The following is a 19,600-nucleotide window of genomic DNA, read 5'->3' on the forward strand; positions in this document are numbered from 1 at the left end:
CTGAGGCTGAATTTAAACACAAGCTTCCTGACTCCAGGCCCTATGCCACCTAGCTGCCCCTCATGACATACATCTTAACACTATTTGACAATGAATAAAAGCAAAAATTCACAGAATTTCTGGGCCAGAAGGATGTTGAAGTCTGCATAATCCTTATCATCCTTGACCCACAACTCTGTCTTCATCAAAACACTGGTCATCCCACCTCTATCTGAAGACCATCAGTAACAGAGAACCCAGTGTTTTTATAGATATAGAGATAGATAAGTCCTCAGACAGAGTCTTGTAATCTCATCATTTTAGAGATGAGGAAACTGAAGCCCAAGGAATTTAAATAACTCATTAAGGTCGAGTGGTTAGTGAGCACCCTAGATGAGATTTAAACCCAGGGCCCCTTCCACAGTCACCACTTTTCTACTTTATCATCTGAGATCCTTTGATCCCAAATCTGGTGCTCCTATAATCAATATTCATCAGGCCATAACAAATACCAGTCATACTATTCATTCCTCACAAAAAAAAATATTTCTTGTTTACAAACTCATAGTAGGGAGACAGCTCTAATCTTTACAAGGTTCATTATATATTGAGCCTAAATCTCCCCCACTCGGCAACTGCCACTCGCCGTTTTCACATCTATGGTCAGGAGCCAAATATAATTCATCTAAGCCATTGATACCCGAAAACAGCTTTAATTCTACCCTACCATCTTCCCTTCTTCTCCCTTTTCCCCTTGCCCCAACCATCTTCTCCAGGCTGAACATTCCTAGTCTTATCAAAGGCTCTGTATATCACTCGATCCCTTCACCCCCCCAGGCCTTAAATCACAAGTTTATGATTCTCAGTAACAGGCCTAAATACTGATTCATCCAGCAGATGGCTAGGCTATGAAGGCATAACAAGCAAACAGCCCATAAAGAGTTCTCTGGCATCAACGATTTTGCCATCCTTTGGTTCTGCACTTACATCCTATAATCAGATACTCCAGCTTAGATAAATAGGTTGTGATTATTACATTTTAAAAACTGCTATTTACTTCACAAAAGGATTCCCTATTGGCTTCCTCTAAATAGCCATTTTCTCAACTGAATTTAAATATCATTCAATTTGCGAAAATTAGTTTCATACAGAATCTTTCAGAAGCACATCTATGATGCACAATGAGGACACCTGTAAAGACAAGCCACCTTTTGTACATTTTTAACATTTAAAAGAAAATATCAAGGAAGAACTTTCCTTGAACATGACTCAATTCTTGCTTTTGCCTTTCTGCATTGAAAATTTGACATCAAAATTTCCATAGCAACAGATTCTGGTGGGGAAGGGGTGTGTATGTCGTAGACGCAGGAGTATTTCAAATTCTTAGCAAGATTAAGAAAGCTTCAGTGACAGCAGTTTTCTTCATAATTGAATTCATTAGTTAAAAATCTGGGTTAAGAGGGATCAAAATGTTACTATGATCGGCTGATCTCTTCTATACCAGACAGACAACATAAATTTCATAGCAAATAAATTGCTTCTTGTGCTACCCCTCATTTCAGGGAGATTTAAAACTAGTTGTATTTAATAGCTTTAGCATGAAATGCACTCAGTTAAGAACATATTCAGTGAAACGTCTCTTTAGCTTTTATGCTCAAATGTGGATTACCCAACACCTTTCCATTGAAATTTTCCACCTGGTTGAAATTCAATGGATTGATTCCATTAAATTGGATGGAATTTTGTCCTCAAAGGAAACCTCTCACTCAGATGTAACCATTTGTTTTTTCCATTTCAGTTTGCTCGGGAAGGTTCCAACTGCATTCCTAATGTGTTTTCTTTTACATTCAGTAAACTGTGGTCACTCAGGCAAAACATCAATCAACAGTTGTTGTTTATTAAGAGCCTACTATGTTCTAGGGATTTTGGTAGGAGCTAGAGATGAAAAAAAAACAAAAACAAAAGTGGAAAAACTCCAACCCAAAGGAGCTTATAATCTAACTGGGAGGACAACAATAAATTATATGGGAATATGCTGAATATAAAGAGAATAAAAATAAATGCAAATTAATTTTGGATGCGATGGGGCACTAGCAGATGGAGAAAGCAGAAAGGCTTCATGTAGAAAGTGTTGTTTGAGCAATGCATTGAGAGAAGAAAGATTCTAAAAGGTTGAGAGGAAGAAAGTACATACCAGGCATGTGAGACAACCAGGGCAAAGGAAGGAAACAAGCATTAAGTACCTACTGTGTGCCTGGCACTATTCTAAGCACTTTACAAGTATTATTTCATTTGATTCTTACAACCACCCTGGAAAGGTAGGTACTATTATTACAGTTTTTACAGTTGAGGAAACTGAGGCAAACAGACTTGATAGTCACCCAGCTAGCAAGTATCTGAGGCTGGATTTGAACTTAGGTCTTCCTGACTCTATGCTCAGCACTCTCTCCACTGTGCTACCTTGCTGCCTGCAAAAGCACAGAAATGGGATATGGGGTATCTGGTTCAGTTTGGATCACAGAATGTGGAAGATGGGGTAATGTTTAACAGAAAAATAGGGTGGGTAAGGTTGCAAAGGGCTTTAGAAAACAGGAATATGTATTTGATTATTGTAGGAACAGAAAGCCACTGAATTTATTGAGTAGGGGAGTGACATGGTTAAACTCTGACAATCACGTGGATGATGGACTGAAGTGGGAAGAGGCACGAGGCAGGGAGACCACTGGGGGCCATTGCAGTGATCTAGGCAAGAAGTGATAAGGGCCTGGACTAAGATGGTAGCTAGGTGAATCCAGATTTAAGGAAACTAATTGGAAAAATCAAGAAAATAACTTCTTATTGAGAAAAAGGTTCCTTGAATTTCCACTGTTGGTTGGTCCTTCCCATAATGACTTACTTTCTTTAAGAATCCAGGATTGAACTGTCATGGTTATTCCTTTCACTGCAATCGATTACAATTCTGCTACATGCTGGAAACAGATAAAGGAGGATGGCTGCGTCACAAGAAGGTATGGTGGGAGTCTCCCTTGGCCAAATGGGCACCTCTGTTTGAGAAATCAGGCTGGGTTGGATAAAATGGCAGCTCCTTGACAGTCCCTGAGCATTTTAGCCTTGCATTTTGTTTTCTTTATTTCCTACAGACTCCTTTTCTCCAAGTGCTCTGGTTATCCACATAGGCCCCTTTGGTTTTGATGCTCCATACGCTCCCTAGTCATTGACCTAGACTGGCTTCTCAGGTTGCCTAGACTTGCCTTTCTCTCAGTTTAGGCCCTGCATTCTCTGGCTCAGGTGGGAAATACCTCTCCTCTTAACTCAGGGTTAATTCCTTTGTTATGTCAACTGTACTCTAGGCAGGCATAAAACTGTTCACCTTAGCAAAAAAGTCTTCATAAGTTCCTGTGGCTAAAAATATTCATGCCCTGGTGGCCAGCCATCTGGTGACAAATGTCTGTCAGTCGACAAGGGTTTTATTAAGTGCTTACCATGTGCCAAGCGTTGTTTTAATCACTGGGAGATAAAAAGAGAAGGGAACATAGTCCTTGATCTCAGTGAGTTCACGTTGTCCAAGGGCAGGCGGCATGTGAAAATAGCCGTGCTCGCGCTCTCTGCATATGTGTGTATGTGTGTATATATGTACATATGCAGAGTAGATGAAGGTATAGCAGGGGAGAGAGCCACAGGGACTGGAAAGAAGGTCGATTTAGAGCGGGGTCTTGAAATCAAGGGAATTAAGAGCTAGGTGGGGGTGCAGATCCTTCCCAGCATGGCAGGTAGCCAGTACAAAGACCCAGAGATGGGAGATGAAGTTTTGGTGAAATACAAGGAGGCCTGTGTAGTTGGATCATAAAGTTCATGGAGGGTTGGGGGTGGGGAGGCAAGTTAAGGGTAAGAAGACTGGAAAGGTAAGAAGAGGCTACCAAACAGGGGACTTCATGATACTGGTCAATAAGCAGCGGGTAATGTGGTCAGACCTAGGCTTTAGAAAAATCACCATTTGGCTAGAGTGGTTATTGAATGGCAGACATACAGTTCATCACTAGGTCCCTACTTATTCCCTTTCTAGCTTGGTAGCCCTAGGCTACCTATGTGTTATCAGGAGGTATTAGAGGGAGACTTGGCATTGAAAGTACATAAACCTTGAATTACTTAACTATGACATTAAAAAAAATGTGGCTAATTCTATTTCAGGGTAGGGAAGGAAGTCAGTTTACAGAATCACAGAATGTTAGAGCTGGAAAAGAGCTGAGAGCTCGTTCAACCCAACCCTGTTATTTCACAGACGAAGAAAAGGAGGCCAAGGACATGAGGCAAGCTGCCTAAGGTTATACAGTTAGCTAATAGGTGTAGGACCAAGCATAGAACCCAGATCTCCTAGTTTCCAGTTTAGTACCCTTTTTTTGGAGGGGTGTCTGTATAATTATATGAATAAATAGATGAATGAATGAAACAATATTTATTAAGCACTTCCAAGGTACAAACTACTGGGTTAAGTGCTGGAGTGGGGGGAGGGGCAGTAATAATAGCAACTACCTCCTAGGGTTATTAGAATCAAATGAGATAAATTTATAATTTGGGGTATTTTTTGTTCAGTCATGTCCAACTCTTTGTGACTCCATTTGGGGTTTTCTTGGCAAAGGTACTAGATTGGTTTACCATGACTTTCTCCAGCTCATTTTACAGGTGAGAAAACTAAGGCAAAGAGGGTGAAGTGACTTGCCCAGGGTCCCACAGCTAGTTTAGTGTCTGAAGCCAGACCTGAACTCATGAAGATGCATCTTCCTGACTCTAGGCCTGGCATCTTATTTCCTGTGCCTCCTAGCTAAGGTGTATGAAGTGTGCAGGGAGGGCTGGCACCTCTGGCAAGAGGCTTGTCAAGTCCTTGTCAAGGGCTGCTCACTCACCTTTGGTGTCCACATGTCCTCCAACTCTTACCTGTGGCTCCAAGAAGCTGTAGCATGTGCAGTGGCCATGCCCTGGTAAAGCCATCGGGCAGAGAGCTACAGCTCTTGGTGAGTTAGGCAGATGTCTACCCCAAACATGTGAAGATTTCCTCCAGCGGAATGAGTGGATGGGAATGGTTTGTTCCAATGGCCACAAAGGTGGCTGAAGTAGGTGCTGTGGAGACACCGAGAGCACCCATTGCATCCCAGTCCATTGCCAGACATCCTGACTTTGGTCTTACCATTGTTCCTCAGTGACTCTGGAAGAGAAGGGAAGTCTGACCACTGTGCATAACTCTATCTCACTTAAATCCAATTCACATGCAAGTCAAAAAAAAGTCAAAACCCAGTGATGTCACTGGTCTCTGAAAACTAAGGACCACCACCAAGCCCTGGGGATATACTACAGTGATAGGGATGCATATGGCCCGGCACCACAAAAGGAAAACACCCCCTTGTGCTGGCATACAAACATCTGTCAGGTAATAAAAGGTACCATCTGCACCCAACAAAAGCCCCACCTCGTCCTATGCAGATGCAGATTTAGCTGTCAAACACATGCTGCCAGAGAAGGTTGGAAAATGCATTTTGGAAAAATAGTAGCAGCGGACCCATACAGCAAGTGCCCTCACAGCTGGTTTTTCTACCTCCCTTACTGGGACTAACTTGATCCCAATGCTCTGAGTCTGGCCATGAGACATGACTTAATGAAGAAAATTAATAACCACTCACATTTTCTGAACATGTTATGGTTTCACAAAGTGCTTTCTTCTCAATCTAATCGTTATCTCCACGTGAGATAAAGTTAGTAAAAAAAAAAAGTGCTTAGCACAGTGCCTGTTCATGCTACATACAGTACATGCTACAGAAAGGCTTATTGCCTTCCCTTCCCCTTCACACATATGTAAACTAAGCCTTAGAGAAATTATTTGCCCACAGTCCTGCAGATGGAAAGGACTGAGATTTGAATCTCGATCCCTGGCTCCAAGTCTCTGCCATACCATTCTGCCTCTTCAGAGTTATGGTTTTTATAACCATGGGGCAAAAACAGGACTCAGTGAGGACTGCGGTTTCAGCCAATCCCGACCCTTCCTGACTCTTCAGTCCTGACTCTTGAATTTGGGAATTCCACGGCCATACATGGAATTTCAGGAGAACATGTGGTCCTTTTCTTTTTATTTAATGGCACAGCGCATAGAGGTGCTGGGTCTGGATTCCGGAAAAAAACTGAACTCAATTATGGCTTCAGACACTTACCAGCCGTGTGACCCTAGGTAAGTCACTTTACTGCTGTCTGCTTCAGTTTCACTAAATGTAAAATGGGGATCTTAATACCATCCATCTCCCAGGGCTGTTGTATGGACCAAATGAGATAATAGTTGTAGTAGGTGCTTAATAAATGTTTATTTCCTTCCTTCCTTCTCCCAGTCTGACCACAAGCTTAAGCTTACTCTTCTTGTGCCCACTTGAACTATCCAATAGTTATCTTTTCTCCATTTTCCCTCTTGGCACTAATCCAGTTTTAAAACCTTGGGCTCTGTAGAGTACTCCCTATTAAACAGAGTAGTTCTTTCTTGGCATCACCATACTCTGAAGTCAGATGTAAAGCCTTCTGGGAAATGTGGTCCAGAGAACTTCTCTCAATACATGCTGATCTTTTAGGTTTAAGTGTCATGGGAAATGAAACCTTTGAGATCTGCCTGCTATACATCAATTTTAGATGCCTCCCTCAGTAACTGTCCTTCTGAGATTGTCTTATTGAGAATCATCCTGCCTGTGTGTTCCTGTGAAAGTGGTGTCCCCTGTTTAGGGGTTCTTGCTAGCCTCGTTTATCTTTGGGTAGCAGGAACTAGGGAATTGTCCTTGACAGTCCAGAGTGCTCACTTCACCACAATAAGAACCAGCTCCTTACTAGACAAATTCAGCTCTTGTCTCAAAATGTCTTTCTGAGGCATCCCTTGTCTCCACTATCAAATAAGGATGGTGAGAAAAAGGTGGTGCCCTCATTCAAATATTAAAAACATTCCTTATCCCTCTGGGTACCCATGTGCATATTAGCCCCTGGTCTTTCCCAACTGGCCGTAAGGATACCACTACATCTGAAACTATGCTTCGAATTTAGCATAAAACAATAGGATTTCCTATCCAGAACAATCCTGCATGTCACCTTCCATCTGTGGGCCTCAGTTTTCTCCATTGTAAAATAAAGTGCTAGGGGATTTCTTAAGGTCCTCAGAGGTATATATGTATATGAAGGGAAACATGCTTAGCCTATTACTTTTAAAATGCTTTGCATATGTGATTCGTGTTAGAAAGTTATGATACAAAAAAGTGCACTTTAGGGGACTTGCCACCCTTTGGGCTCATAGCCCCCATCCAGGAAACCTGGGAATGTGTTTTCATGGTCCTCCCTTGCATGACGAAGTAGATTGTCCTTTTGCAATTCACACAATATGACTGAGGAAAGTTTTAATAAAATAATCCTAATTATTATAAGCAGCCTTTAATCTTCACCAGTTATTTGAACCCTAAGTCTCACCTAGGTCCTCCTCCCTGTTCTCTTCCTATTGGTCCTTTTTTGCCTTCTTGCCTTGTTCATTCTCCTCCATCTATCAGACCCACCCAGTAGCATGCAGAACTCCAATGGCAGAAAGTACTTTGTCTGGCCCACTCAAATGGGAGAAGGAAAAGTAAGAGTGGTTCAGCTTTAAAATGATTTTCAAAGCTTTTTAATTTTGTTTTTCTGCTTTTGGGGGTTTTCTTTTGATCGACTGTAGCTATTCAGTTGTGCTGTGAAGTTGTTCTGAGTGGACGGGGGGGAAGAAAGGAGGCAAGGCCACAGACATCTGAAGAGGGGGCAAAGGAGTAGAGACAGATGCAGTGGGAAGCAGACAGGCTGCTGACCATCTACCCTTTACTGAAGAGCTGAGGGATTATGGCCTGTGAAGTTTCTTTCCTCTTTTCATTGGAGCTGCTGCCCTAAATCTCCCCTCTTATCTCTCCAGGGGTAGCTGACTCTTCTGATTTCTCTTTCTGTGCTTTAACCCTTGTGATCTCTCTAACTTCAAATTGTTCTGGATAAGTATCTTCTACTTCTCTCCTGCATTCATGTTTGTCTTTTCTAGTTAGAGTAAACTCTTTATTTGTTTTTTTTTTCCCATGTCAAGTTGGCCTCTGTTTTATGGTCAGCTCCCAGTGGAGCTTCCTTCCACTGAGCTTTTCCATCAATAAAAGGTTGCTGCCTTTGGTCTAGCTCACTCCTGAATCCAGGGGCCCCTGATGCACACTGAGCTCCATAGGGCTCCCTGGACCTCAGGAAGAGGCAGAGACCTCACTGGGGACTTTTGAGAGGAGGTTGTACTCTAAGTGCCTTATGTGGTTTCAATGAAACCTGAAAGGTGATCACCCCACATTCTAAAATCAAAAGATACTTGACTTTCATGAAGCCTTTGATCAATTATGTTTAAATAGGAATCTTCAAATAGAGAAGATCCAGGCTGTAGTCTGGCTTTATAGAATACATGAATTTCATACATTTTCAACCAACATTGTGCTTACAATTTATTCAAGTTTGGATGGAGAAGCCTTTGACACAGTGAGATCTGCTTTAAGGATTTAGTACCTTAAAAAAAAAATATATATATATATATATCCATTGGGGTTTCCTTTTTCTTTGTCCTAACCAAAAATGATTTCATTTTAGAAGAGGTAGGGGTTGGGATTAAATTCACTATGACTTTCCCCCCCATGTTTTCACCAGTTAATAAAAATTTATCAGGTGTATTTTTGTTTTTCAAAAACCCACTAAGACTCTTCCAGTCTTCAAAAGCTGCTGCTTTTGACATGCTTGAAGCAAGTCGGTTTATGTTTCTTGACACTGTATTCAGAGAGAACACAACCTCAAAGGAGCCCAGCCTTGGTGCTGCTGCAGCGTCTCAGACACAGTCTACATAGGCTGGGGATCTAGGAAATCAAAGTGTGTGTGACATCTAGAGGGAGGCTAGTCTCTCTAGATCAGTGTTTTGGGTCAGTTTTATTTTCCTAGTTTCCTACAAACTATAATTACCAGTATTTCTGATTGAATTACTTATTAATCTTTGGAGATGGGGATATTTTTTGGTATTTTATTTAGGAATGTTATATTCATTACTACCCTAGTGCATTTTAATTAGTTTGTATCTCAATTTCCCTAGTTGAAAAAAGGGACAATAATCTCTCTAATGAGGATATTTTGAGAGTATGACTATTGTATGAGTAAAAAGAATACTTCCAAAGTAAAGTCCCATATGTATTAGATATATCTAAGAGACATCATCTTATATTAAATATTTCCTAGAATCACAGGGCTAGAGCTAGAAGGGAGGAACATCAGAGGCCATTTTATCCAACCCCTTCATTTTATGTCTGTGGAAACTAAGGCTTTACCTACATGAGTAGAGTCAGATTTGAACCAAGAGTCTTCTGACTCCCCAAACAGTATTCTTTCGACCATGCCCTGTTATATACAGATTAGAAATAAAATAAAGAAAACAAGTGTGGTAGAATGCCCAACCTTAAGTCAACACAATAAACATTTAATAAGCACTGTTAGAAATAAATTTTTAAAAAGACAGCTCCTAACCTATTCGATGGGAGAAGACAATATATAATGGAAGCTGAAAAGGGTACTTGGTCCAGGGGTACTTGGTCCTGCAGAGCTGAATCCAAGTACAGCCCCTGATAGAAAATGGAACCCTCAGTAAAGGCTTTGGGAGGAGTCCATTGTTCCACCCTCCGGTCTTCTAATCAAAGGCTAGAGGCAACTGAAGAATTTGAGAAGGTGTTGAAGTATCAAAAGTTGAGTCAGTCTGAAGAGTGAGGAGAGATCAGATGATCATCTTACCCTGGGGAGGCATGATGTTCCCTGGAGTCATAACCAAGCAGAACCACTGATGGAAATATAATTGGTAGCTAGGGGATCTGTAAGTTATAGGGGATGATTTTATAATTCAGCTCATAAAATTAAATACTTGCTGTATACCAGGCACTGTTCTGTGTTAGGGATGCAAAAGTTTAAAACTGTACCAGAGAATCTGCAGGAGTTTCTAATCCAGTAGGTAAATAAGACAAGTGTAACCTATGGCCCAGTGGCCCCAAACCTTGGGATTACATGGAACCTTGTCCACTCTAGGGAGCAACTCTAAAAGATCATTTCTCCTAGACAGAGTGCACAATCTCTACAGATCCCATATAAGCACTCACGGTAACAAATGCATTTTTAAAAGGTGTTTTTTTCACCCTAGAGAAAATGCAAAACATGTAAAGGTGCTCACAAATCAACAGTATAATTGTCCTTCCCCAATAGTTTCCGTTTTTTCATAGACTCACAAAGATTCAATGCCATGTCATGATTTAGACAGTTCTCAAAAGGGAACTGAATTTAGGGTTACCTGTGAGGCAAGTCCTGTGGGTGGCATAACCCATGAAATCTTTCCTCTCTGCCTAGAAGGCTAGACTAGGATCGTGATGCCTAGAACTCTACCCGAATCCTCCCCATCACCCCATCACACCCTCACCCCCCAGACCGTAGAAGAAGCTCACATTCAGGACCAATATTATAAAGAAACACCTCTTGGGGCGGCCAGGTAGCACAGAGAGTAAGAGCACCGGCTCCAGTGTCAGGATGACCTGGGGATCGAATTCCGGGCTCAGACACTTAGCATCCACTCAGAAACACCTGGCCGTGTAACCTCGAGCAAGTTACTTAACCCCAATTGCTTAGGGGTGGCCAGGTGGCTCAGCGAGTAAGAGCACCAGTTCCAGTGTTGGGATGACCTGGAGATCAAATCTGGGCTCAGATACTTAGCACCACACCCAGAAATAACTGGCTGTGTAACCTTGAGCAAGTTACTTAAACCTGATTGCTTAAAAAAAAAAAAGAAACACCTCTCTAGGACCATAGGAGCAAGGATCTATCTATCTAGCTAGCTAGCTAATCACCTTATCATCCCTTATGCCACTCAGCAGCCATTACCTGTTCCTTTGAACCTTCCCCCCCACACATCTGCTACCCTGTTAGAATCTCTTGTGAAGGGTTACCACAGATTCCACAGCCAGAGATGGCACCAAACAGGGACCCAACTTCCCAATCTTCCCCTCCTCAGACCTTGCTCCCAATTTCCCTGCCAATGTCCCCTTCTCCCTTTCACTTCCTGGCCATGGACTGACTTTTCATCCCCATTCTTACCAAAGAGAACACAGAATCTCCTCTGCACTCCCACCCTTAAGCCCGCTTCCCCTTCCCAATGGTGGTGGGCTGCTTTTATGAAAGACACAGCCCAATGTATCCTAAGGACTCTAGGGGCTTGCCATCTGACTGGAAGCTGAACCCTTACAACTCTTGGGCCTTCCTATAGTCCTACAGCTGGACTCTCCTATGTGTTACCTTCCTTGATTAGAATGTGAGTTTTTTGAAACCAAGTTCTGTCTTTTTTTTTCCATTTCCCTCTCCAGTGCTTGGAACATAGTAAGCACTTAATGTTTTTCATTCATTCATTCATTTATCCATCCTGTTAAAGACCTCAGCTTAAAAAGGGCTATCTCCAGTCACCCTGATCTCACCACTGGACTCAGGTGGCTCCAGAGGAGAAAGTGAGACTGGTAACTTTACACAGTCCTGCCTTACTCAAATCCTATTCACTTGCAAGTCATGGCATCACCTCCCTGAAGTCATGGTCCAAGGACAAACAACATTCATCCATCCACTATAGACCAGCATAAAGTGTGGCTCCTCCCAACTGACCCTGTCTTCCTAAGACTCTGAGCTAACTAATTCAAATTAGGAGCATCCGTAGGTACATAGTTAAGATGTGTTTAGTCATCTCCACAAGGTTCCAATGGACAAGTTCACATTCACCATGTGAAAAAAGATACTCATCAGATTGACAGCAAAGGGACACTACTCTTTCAGCAACTCAGATTGATCAGAAAACTCCCTTGGTCAATTAATCAGCAAGTATCAGGTAAGTACCTACTGGGTTCCAGGCCTTGGGCTAGGCACGGCACTGGAGATACAAATGCAACAAATAAGACCATCTACTCACAATGAACTTACATATTAGTGAGGGAGACAAGTACCTGTAAAATATACATATGGTATAAATATAAAGTGAATAATAATTACAAATACATATAAGAAGCTGGGGGGAGTCAGGAAAGGCTTTCTGCTGAAGATATGATGCAGGACAGAATGTGATTGCCACAAAGAATTTAAACAGAAAAGGATGAGGGATTTGAGAAGGGAGAAGTCACCTGTAGCTGAGGAGATTAGGAAAGAAATGATAGAGAATGGGTCATCTGTAGCTGGGGCAATTAGAGAAGGAAGGTTTTGTGGAAGAAGGGGGAAAACCTAAGCCTGTAAGTAAGAGAGGACATGAATAGGCAGAAATATGGAAAGATTTTGATCCAGGAAGGATGACAACCTGTGAAAATGACAAGAGGCAAGGGAAGGGGCAAGATGAGAGAAAAGGATCATGAGACCAATTTGGCTCCAAGACAAAATGCTTGTTGGGAAATAGTGTAAGAGGAGACTGGAGAGGCAGGGTGAAGCCAGGATGAAAGGCCTTTAATTCCAGGACAAGGAGTTCACATTTTGCTTTGTAGGCAAAAGGGGACCACAGGAAGGTTTTGAGCAAGGGGAATGACACATGATTAGAAATGTGCCTTAGGAAGACTATTTAGGCAGCTGCATGAAAGATGGATTAGAAAAGGGAGAATAAGCATTTAGGAGGATACTGTGATAATCCAGGCAGGAGATAATGAGGGCTTGAACTGAGGAGGTAACTGTGAGTAGAAATGAGAGGAGGAAGGTAAGCCAGTACTGTGGGAGCAGAAGCCAAAGGACTTGACTCTGGGAGATGTAGAAAGAGTGGAACAAAAGACACTGAGATTATAAATCACTGGAAGAAGAAGGGCAGGTGTCATGAAGAGAAATGGAATAAAGAGATTTGAGGACACTCCTAATCCATCCCTTTGTAGACGTGGGAGCTCCACAGGTGTTGCAAATTCCATGTTTTCAGACTTATTCAATGTATTGATGGTTGTGCTGATTTTTTTTTTGGTCTATTATATGGCATGGCTCTCTGGGAGAGGCAGAGGAAGGAACACTGGGGAAAATTTTGATAATGTAAAAAAAAACCAGAAGACCAACAAAAACTTATTTAAAAAAACAGAAATGAGTAAGTGTGGGAGACAGATTTGGGGGTGAAAATGATTTGGAGAATCATTTTAGATATGTTGAGTTTGAGGGATTTTAAAATAATCAGTGGGAGATATCCAGTAGGCACATTGAAAATACAGGACTGCATTGGAGGAAAGAGATGGGACCTTAGACATCCTGATATGGAGATGGATTATAGTCCGGGAAGAGGATGAGATCATTCAAGGAGAGTATGGAGGGAGAAGAGATGTATTCTATGGCAGAACCTTGGTCAATATCCACACTTAGAGAAAAGAAGGAAGAAAGGGAAACTGCCTTGTGCTATCATGGAAAGAGAGCTGCATTTGTAGTTAATGGACCCATGTCATTCTTAGCTCTTCCACTTACTACCTATAAGACCTTGGGCAAGTCACTTAAACTCTTGGGCCCCTGCTTTTGTGTCTAAGATATCCTAAATCTAGGATCTTACAAACTAGTGAGGGAAATGTTAAAGGGGTAGGAGAACCACAAGAGAGTGGTACCACAGGATGATAAAACACCTTCATTTCACCCAGTCATATGAAAACAGAGTAGTTTCTTTATTTAGGTATTGCAGAGATTAGGGGAAAATTACTAAAATTATTAAAGAATAAATCAAATTATAATCAGGCCAGATAATTAGGATAGCAAACTCCTTCCCACTTGGTAGATGTTCCCCTTGCCTAAGGTAATAGTATATATGAAGGAGAGGAAAATCAGAGGCATATTTCACTGTGTGAGATAAGATCAATGAGAAGGCTAGGGAAAGTGTGTAATAGAAGAGGCTCATCTCCCTGGTTATTCCCTCTAGTGCTCTTCTAATTCTCAAAAAATGAAAATAACTGAAAGAAACAGACAGGTAGAAGGGATCTTTTGTGTCTTCCATATGGAACAACTCACACTAGTATGGCATTCACATTTTCCCATTTCATATCTTTTTCAATAACCTTGTAGTGAAGTGAGGAAGCATTTGGGTAATTTTTCACCAAACTGAGAAGCAAATCAAGAGTGTGAAACAGGAGACTGTGGAAGCCACCAGGTTTCTATAGTGAATGCTTATAGTGACAATGAGAAGAAACGATTCTATTTTATTTGGATGCTAGACTTCTATCCACAATAGTATTTTACTTCATTAAAACAGATATGCCTGTTTCAAAGATTTATAAATGTCAGGGTGGAGCTCTACTGATTATCCTACCACTTGAAAGTAATTACTGGTTTTGTTTATTTTTAGTTTTCAATATTAGTTTTTTTTAGGGGCTCAGAGAGACCATAGTTTTTCACCTAAAACCAACTGCCTAAAGACCCAGGAAAGGGAGCCCCATAGACTTTAGGGGCCATTATGCCTCTAGGCTTAAAGAAAGGCAATTATTAGTAACAAACTGTTATATAAATATTTCTCCACTTAAGTCTCACTCTGATGGTTCATTGTGATGACACAGAGGTGATGCTGTAGCAGAAGTTCATATGGAGACATAGCCAAGCAAGGCAGTATTGGAACACATGCATTAATTTTGAAATATGCATTTTTTAAAAGCCCAAACAGGTGCAGTCCTGTTTTCTGTTCTTTGTATAAGGAAATGTTAATGTTTGTTGATGTTTTTCAAGTTCACAAAAATAAAGAGAAAAAAGAATGTTTTAAGTGGATATGAGTTCTGAGAGTCTCTGCCCATGAGTGAAAGCTCAGGCAGTTTCTACCAAGCTGAACAGGGCTTTGAGGGAGGAATCAGGAAGAGATGACAGTGGTCGTTGGAGGACCAGTTCAGTTGAGTTGGTCAGAATGCCGCCACAAGGTAATGGCTATAGTAACCTGTTAAGAGAGGTGGTTCAGTTCCTGCTGCATGCAGACCTGGCTTCTCATCTCCATCGCTTATTACCTGGGTGACTTTGTCAAATCTCTTAAAGTCTCTGGGTCTCAGTTTCCTCATTTGTGAAATAAAGTAGTTGGACTCGATGACCTCTATGGTCTCTTCCAGCTCTAGATCGATGGTTCTAGGATTCTAATAAGGCGCAGAGGGGCTGTGATCTGTGTCAATAGAAGAAAGAGTCAAACTAATGAAATCACAGCTATTTTTGAAGAATCAGATTATTTGTGCTCCTTCTGCAGACTTTATGCACCCTGTGGCCCAGAGGGCCCCATTAAAGCAGAGACCATTTGCCTCTGGCAACAGTGTTCAGGAGGAAGGGAGACAGAAACAAGGCAAGGCAGAGAGGAAGTTCAGGAAGCTAGGGCAATATTAAAGGAGAGAGAAAAAAATGTCCATCCCTCAAGTTGTAGCAGCGGGCCCTGACTCATTCTGGAAGGCCTGACTTACTTTCAGTTTCTTACTTTCAGCTTACTCTCCAATCTGTTTCACCTCCACAACTGCCAAACTGACCCTGGGCAGAAACCCACGCTGTGTCTATTTCATCTTCCTTCTCCCGCTTCTTCTCTCTTTTGTTTTGTTTTCCCCTATTAGAACATAAGTTTCCTGAGAGGAAGTATTATCTTGTTTTTCATTCCTAGTGCCTGCTATACTGTCTGGAACATAAGTGGTTAATAATTATTCTCTTTAAAAAGTGGCTGAATTAATTCATAGCTAGGATCTGCCCAGAATGTGTGTAGCAGGGTCTCCAGTAGAAAGGTGCTCATTGTATAACATGAATCTCAAGGATAGGCCAGTTTTTTATTTCCTGTGCTTTGATAAATACTTATGGCCACAAAATACTCATAAACATGCATTAATGTGGAAACATAAAGCATCTAAATGCTCCGTTCCTCCCTGAGGAGACTATGACACCTTAGCTGCTGAGCAGACATCCCACATTACCATTCATGTCAGACCTGATTCTTCTGGCCATTGGACATGACTCTGTTTAGCTGTAAGACTGTCCTGTCTGGAGTTATTGCTTGTCTTCTCCAAGAAGCAGCGCCATGGTGGAAATCCACCCATTAGTGACGACTTTGGTATTTTGGTGGATCCATGAATTCCCTGGTATTTCCAATGCACCAGAAAGAACTGAATTCTAATCCTGGCTCAGTTCCCAGGAAGAGTCATCTCAGTCTCTCTGTGCCTCAGTTTCCTTATCTATAAAATTAAGGGCTTGGATTCATTGGTCTCTGAGATACCTTCTAGCTTTAAATCTATGATCTTCCAATGCATTTCTGGACCAAACTCCAAGATATACTTTGGTGAGCTGCCTCTCCAGGGGTATGCTATGGTCTAGGCAATATATGAGTTTCTTCTATATTTTTTTAAGCAGGGATATTTAGATAGAACCTTTTGCATTACAGTGGATTCACTAAGAAAGCTTTGTTATATTCTAGGGTATCACCTACAAATATGAACAATCTAGAACTTCACTATAGATTTTCCTTGATTGGATTTGATTTAAAGATGGCAAGGAGTTGGAGAAGTTGGTTGAAAATGGAGTTGGAGAAGATGGTTGAAGTGAGGTCATAGAGAGCCTTGAATGTTAGAACTAAAAGAATCCCCCACTTACTACTGAAGAATTTTTAACAGTGTTTTCCTGGGAGGAGAACTGCACATTAATTAATCACAGAGTCAGTGATTCAGAGCTGGAAAGGAATGTGGAAATTATCTTATCCAATGGTCTCATTTTACAGATGAGGATTCTAAGCCTCAAAGGAGTGAAGTGAATTGCCCAAGGTCACACAGGTCGCAGAAAGTAGGTCATGATTGAGAACCCAGGTCTCCTGACTACAGAGTCAGAGCTACCCCTGGTAGTAGTCTTCAGGATGAAGCAGAGTGGGGAGAGATAGGAAGCATGTAGTTTAGTTAAGGAGGCTATGGCAGTATTTCAGTAGAGAAATAAAAACATTCATTCCCAAGATGGTGGTCTTGAAATCCCGCCAATGAGTTAGTTCTGGTGGGCATCTGACAATTCTTTCTTTGTTATCTCCTGATCAGAACATTCTCCATCCCCCCACTCATCTACCCTTACCATCTCAGTGTCTTCCTTTGCTAAGGAAGGCCTCCTTCAGTCTCTTCTGGCTCCTCCATCTTCCTACTCTTTGTACTATAGGGGTAATGACTGGATGTACAATTAAACAAATTTAGATACCAATCGAAAATCACGTTATATCAAAAAGGCAGTAGGCAAATGGGAGTTGTATACAGTTTTACTATATTAGAGGAAAAGAAAGTGAGTCATATAACAGTCCTTAGCTAAAGATATTGTGAACTGAGTCACAGAAAAAAGGACTGTTTAGTGTGATATGAAGACATTCTTTTCTGCAGTGAATGAAGATGAAATGCTTAATGAGACCACAAATGAGGGAAATCGTTTCTTAGAGTGTATGAGAAGATAATTTTGATCAGATAATGAAATTGTTTTTAGCCTTCAGAATGAAAATGAATTCCTTGCTAATGCAGATCATGCTAATAAAGGGAGCTAGAATGTATTGGAAATCTTCATGACTTATGATAGTCAGAAACCATCTTGAATTGTCTTGAGGGAGAAAAATGTAAGATAATGAAGTAATCAAAGTAATTGCTTAATAGGGAAAGTGAAAGAGCTGAAATTTTAAATTATGAATGTTGGATACTGTGAAGAAAAATTATGTGACCTTAAGGAATAGATTAGAACCTGACACTTGAACCTGGAAGAAGTATTTTTTTTCTCATTAATGATGCTAAAGATTGATTAACTCTGGGGAAAGCTCTATGAAGACCACAGGTGGAAACCATAGCAGAATACAATGCAACTGGCATTCCTATTAACCACCAGGTTAACTGTATTCCAGTTTCCTCATCTGTAAAATCAGAGGGATGAACTAGAAAATCTCTAAGATCTCTTTCAGTAGAGATGTTAATTGGGAGTTTCTTGTTTGTGGAGCAAATTTAAGGAGTAGACAGAGACCCCAAAATACCCCGAGGATAGCATGTATGCTTATGGCTGGTCACTTTTCCCCCCACCCCTCTCCACCTTTCAATTTGTTGTAGTTATGTATGCCAGGAGGAAAAAATGGGTGAGAATGAGGAACATGGCAGCAATAGGACCCTCAGAAGGTGGCAGCCCTGGGCCAGATAAGGTGGAAGGTGTCTACTCTTTGATTAAAGGCGAATAGAGTACTGTAACAGGAATCAGGAAGACCTGAGTCTGAATCCCTCCTCAAATGTCGCTGTGTGGTGTCAGGCCAGACAATTAAGCTCTTTCAACCTGTTGCCTCATTTACAAAATGGGGATCATAATAGCCCCCACTTGTACCTCACAAGATTATTATAAGGGTCAAATGAAACACATAAGTAATGCACTTTGCACACCCCAACTCCTATCAAGTTTAGTTATCCTTCCCCAACTATAACATTGCCAGCTGGGTAGGGGGTAGCAGGGAAGAGGTGCTTTCTTAATTCTGTGCTTCTTCATGACTCATGGTCTTGTGCTACTGTCTCCTGTACCCTGGGGATGTCAAGACCCTGGAAGAACGCCCAGATATCCCATGCTGATTATGGCTTTGCTTCTAGCTCTCTTAGCTCCTGAGATCCAGGAATTATGAAGGAAGTATTCTAGGACTGAGGCTTTGAGGAGTCTTGACAGATAAATCCTAATTGTCTCTTTTCTTTAAGTTATGCATTCTCCTTCTTCCTCTTCTTTTCCTATTGAATTCTCATTGATTCTTTATAGAACAATTCAAAAGATACCTATCTCATGAAACTTTCCCTTCTCCCCTGGGTTGGTTAACAATCTTCCCCCTCTACAGCCCTGGTTCTGGAGTCAGGAAGATCTGGGTTCAATTCCTTCCTCAGACTTTTCATATCTGTGTAATTCTGAGCAGTTCACTTAACTTCCCTAGGCCTCAGTTTCCTCATTTGTAAAATAAGGGATCCTAAGATCCCTTCCAGATCTTCTCATTCTATGAACCCCGCACCTAGAGAGGGAACTTTATTTTGTAACTCTCTACTGTACTTGTCACATAACTGTATGTTACAGTTATCTGTGTTTGTGATTTATGTTTTATCTATAGGACTGAGAGCCCATGAGATTATGGACTGTATCTTCTCTCTCATTTCTCATAGTATTTAATCTAAAGCTCTGCAAACAGTAGAGATGTATTAAATGAATGAAATAACTTCCAACAGGGGCTTATATAACAAATATATTGAGCGATCTGAGTTTTTGAACTGGTTTGCTTTATATTGTAGTTATTGCATTTTATTTCATTTAGAAATGATACATTGTTAATCTCTGAGAAATGCTCCCAGGCAACCGTAATTAATTTTAAGAGCTAATCAAGAGAAAATTATGAAAAGAGAATTAACAGCTGGTTAAAAGAGGCACAAAAGAATAGTGAAGAAAATAACATCTTAAAAAACAACAATTGGCCAAATGGAAAAAGAAGCACTAAAGCTTACTGAAGAAAATTAATTATTTGGGCAGCTGGGTGGCACAGTGAATAGAGCACCAGCCCTGGAGTCAGGAGGACCTGAGTTCAAATCCAGATTCAGACACTTGACACACTTAC

This window comes from Petaurus breviceps, unplaced genomic scaffold, assembly GCF_028583685.1.
Source record: "Petaurus breviceps papuanus isolate PSGF00001 unplaced genomic scaffold, PetGlider_PUasm1.0 225, whole genome shotgun sequence".
Lineage (NCBI taxonomy): Eukaryota > Metazoa > Chordata > Mammalia > Diprotodontia > Petauridae > Petaurus > Petaurus breviceps.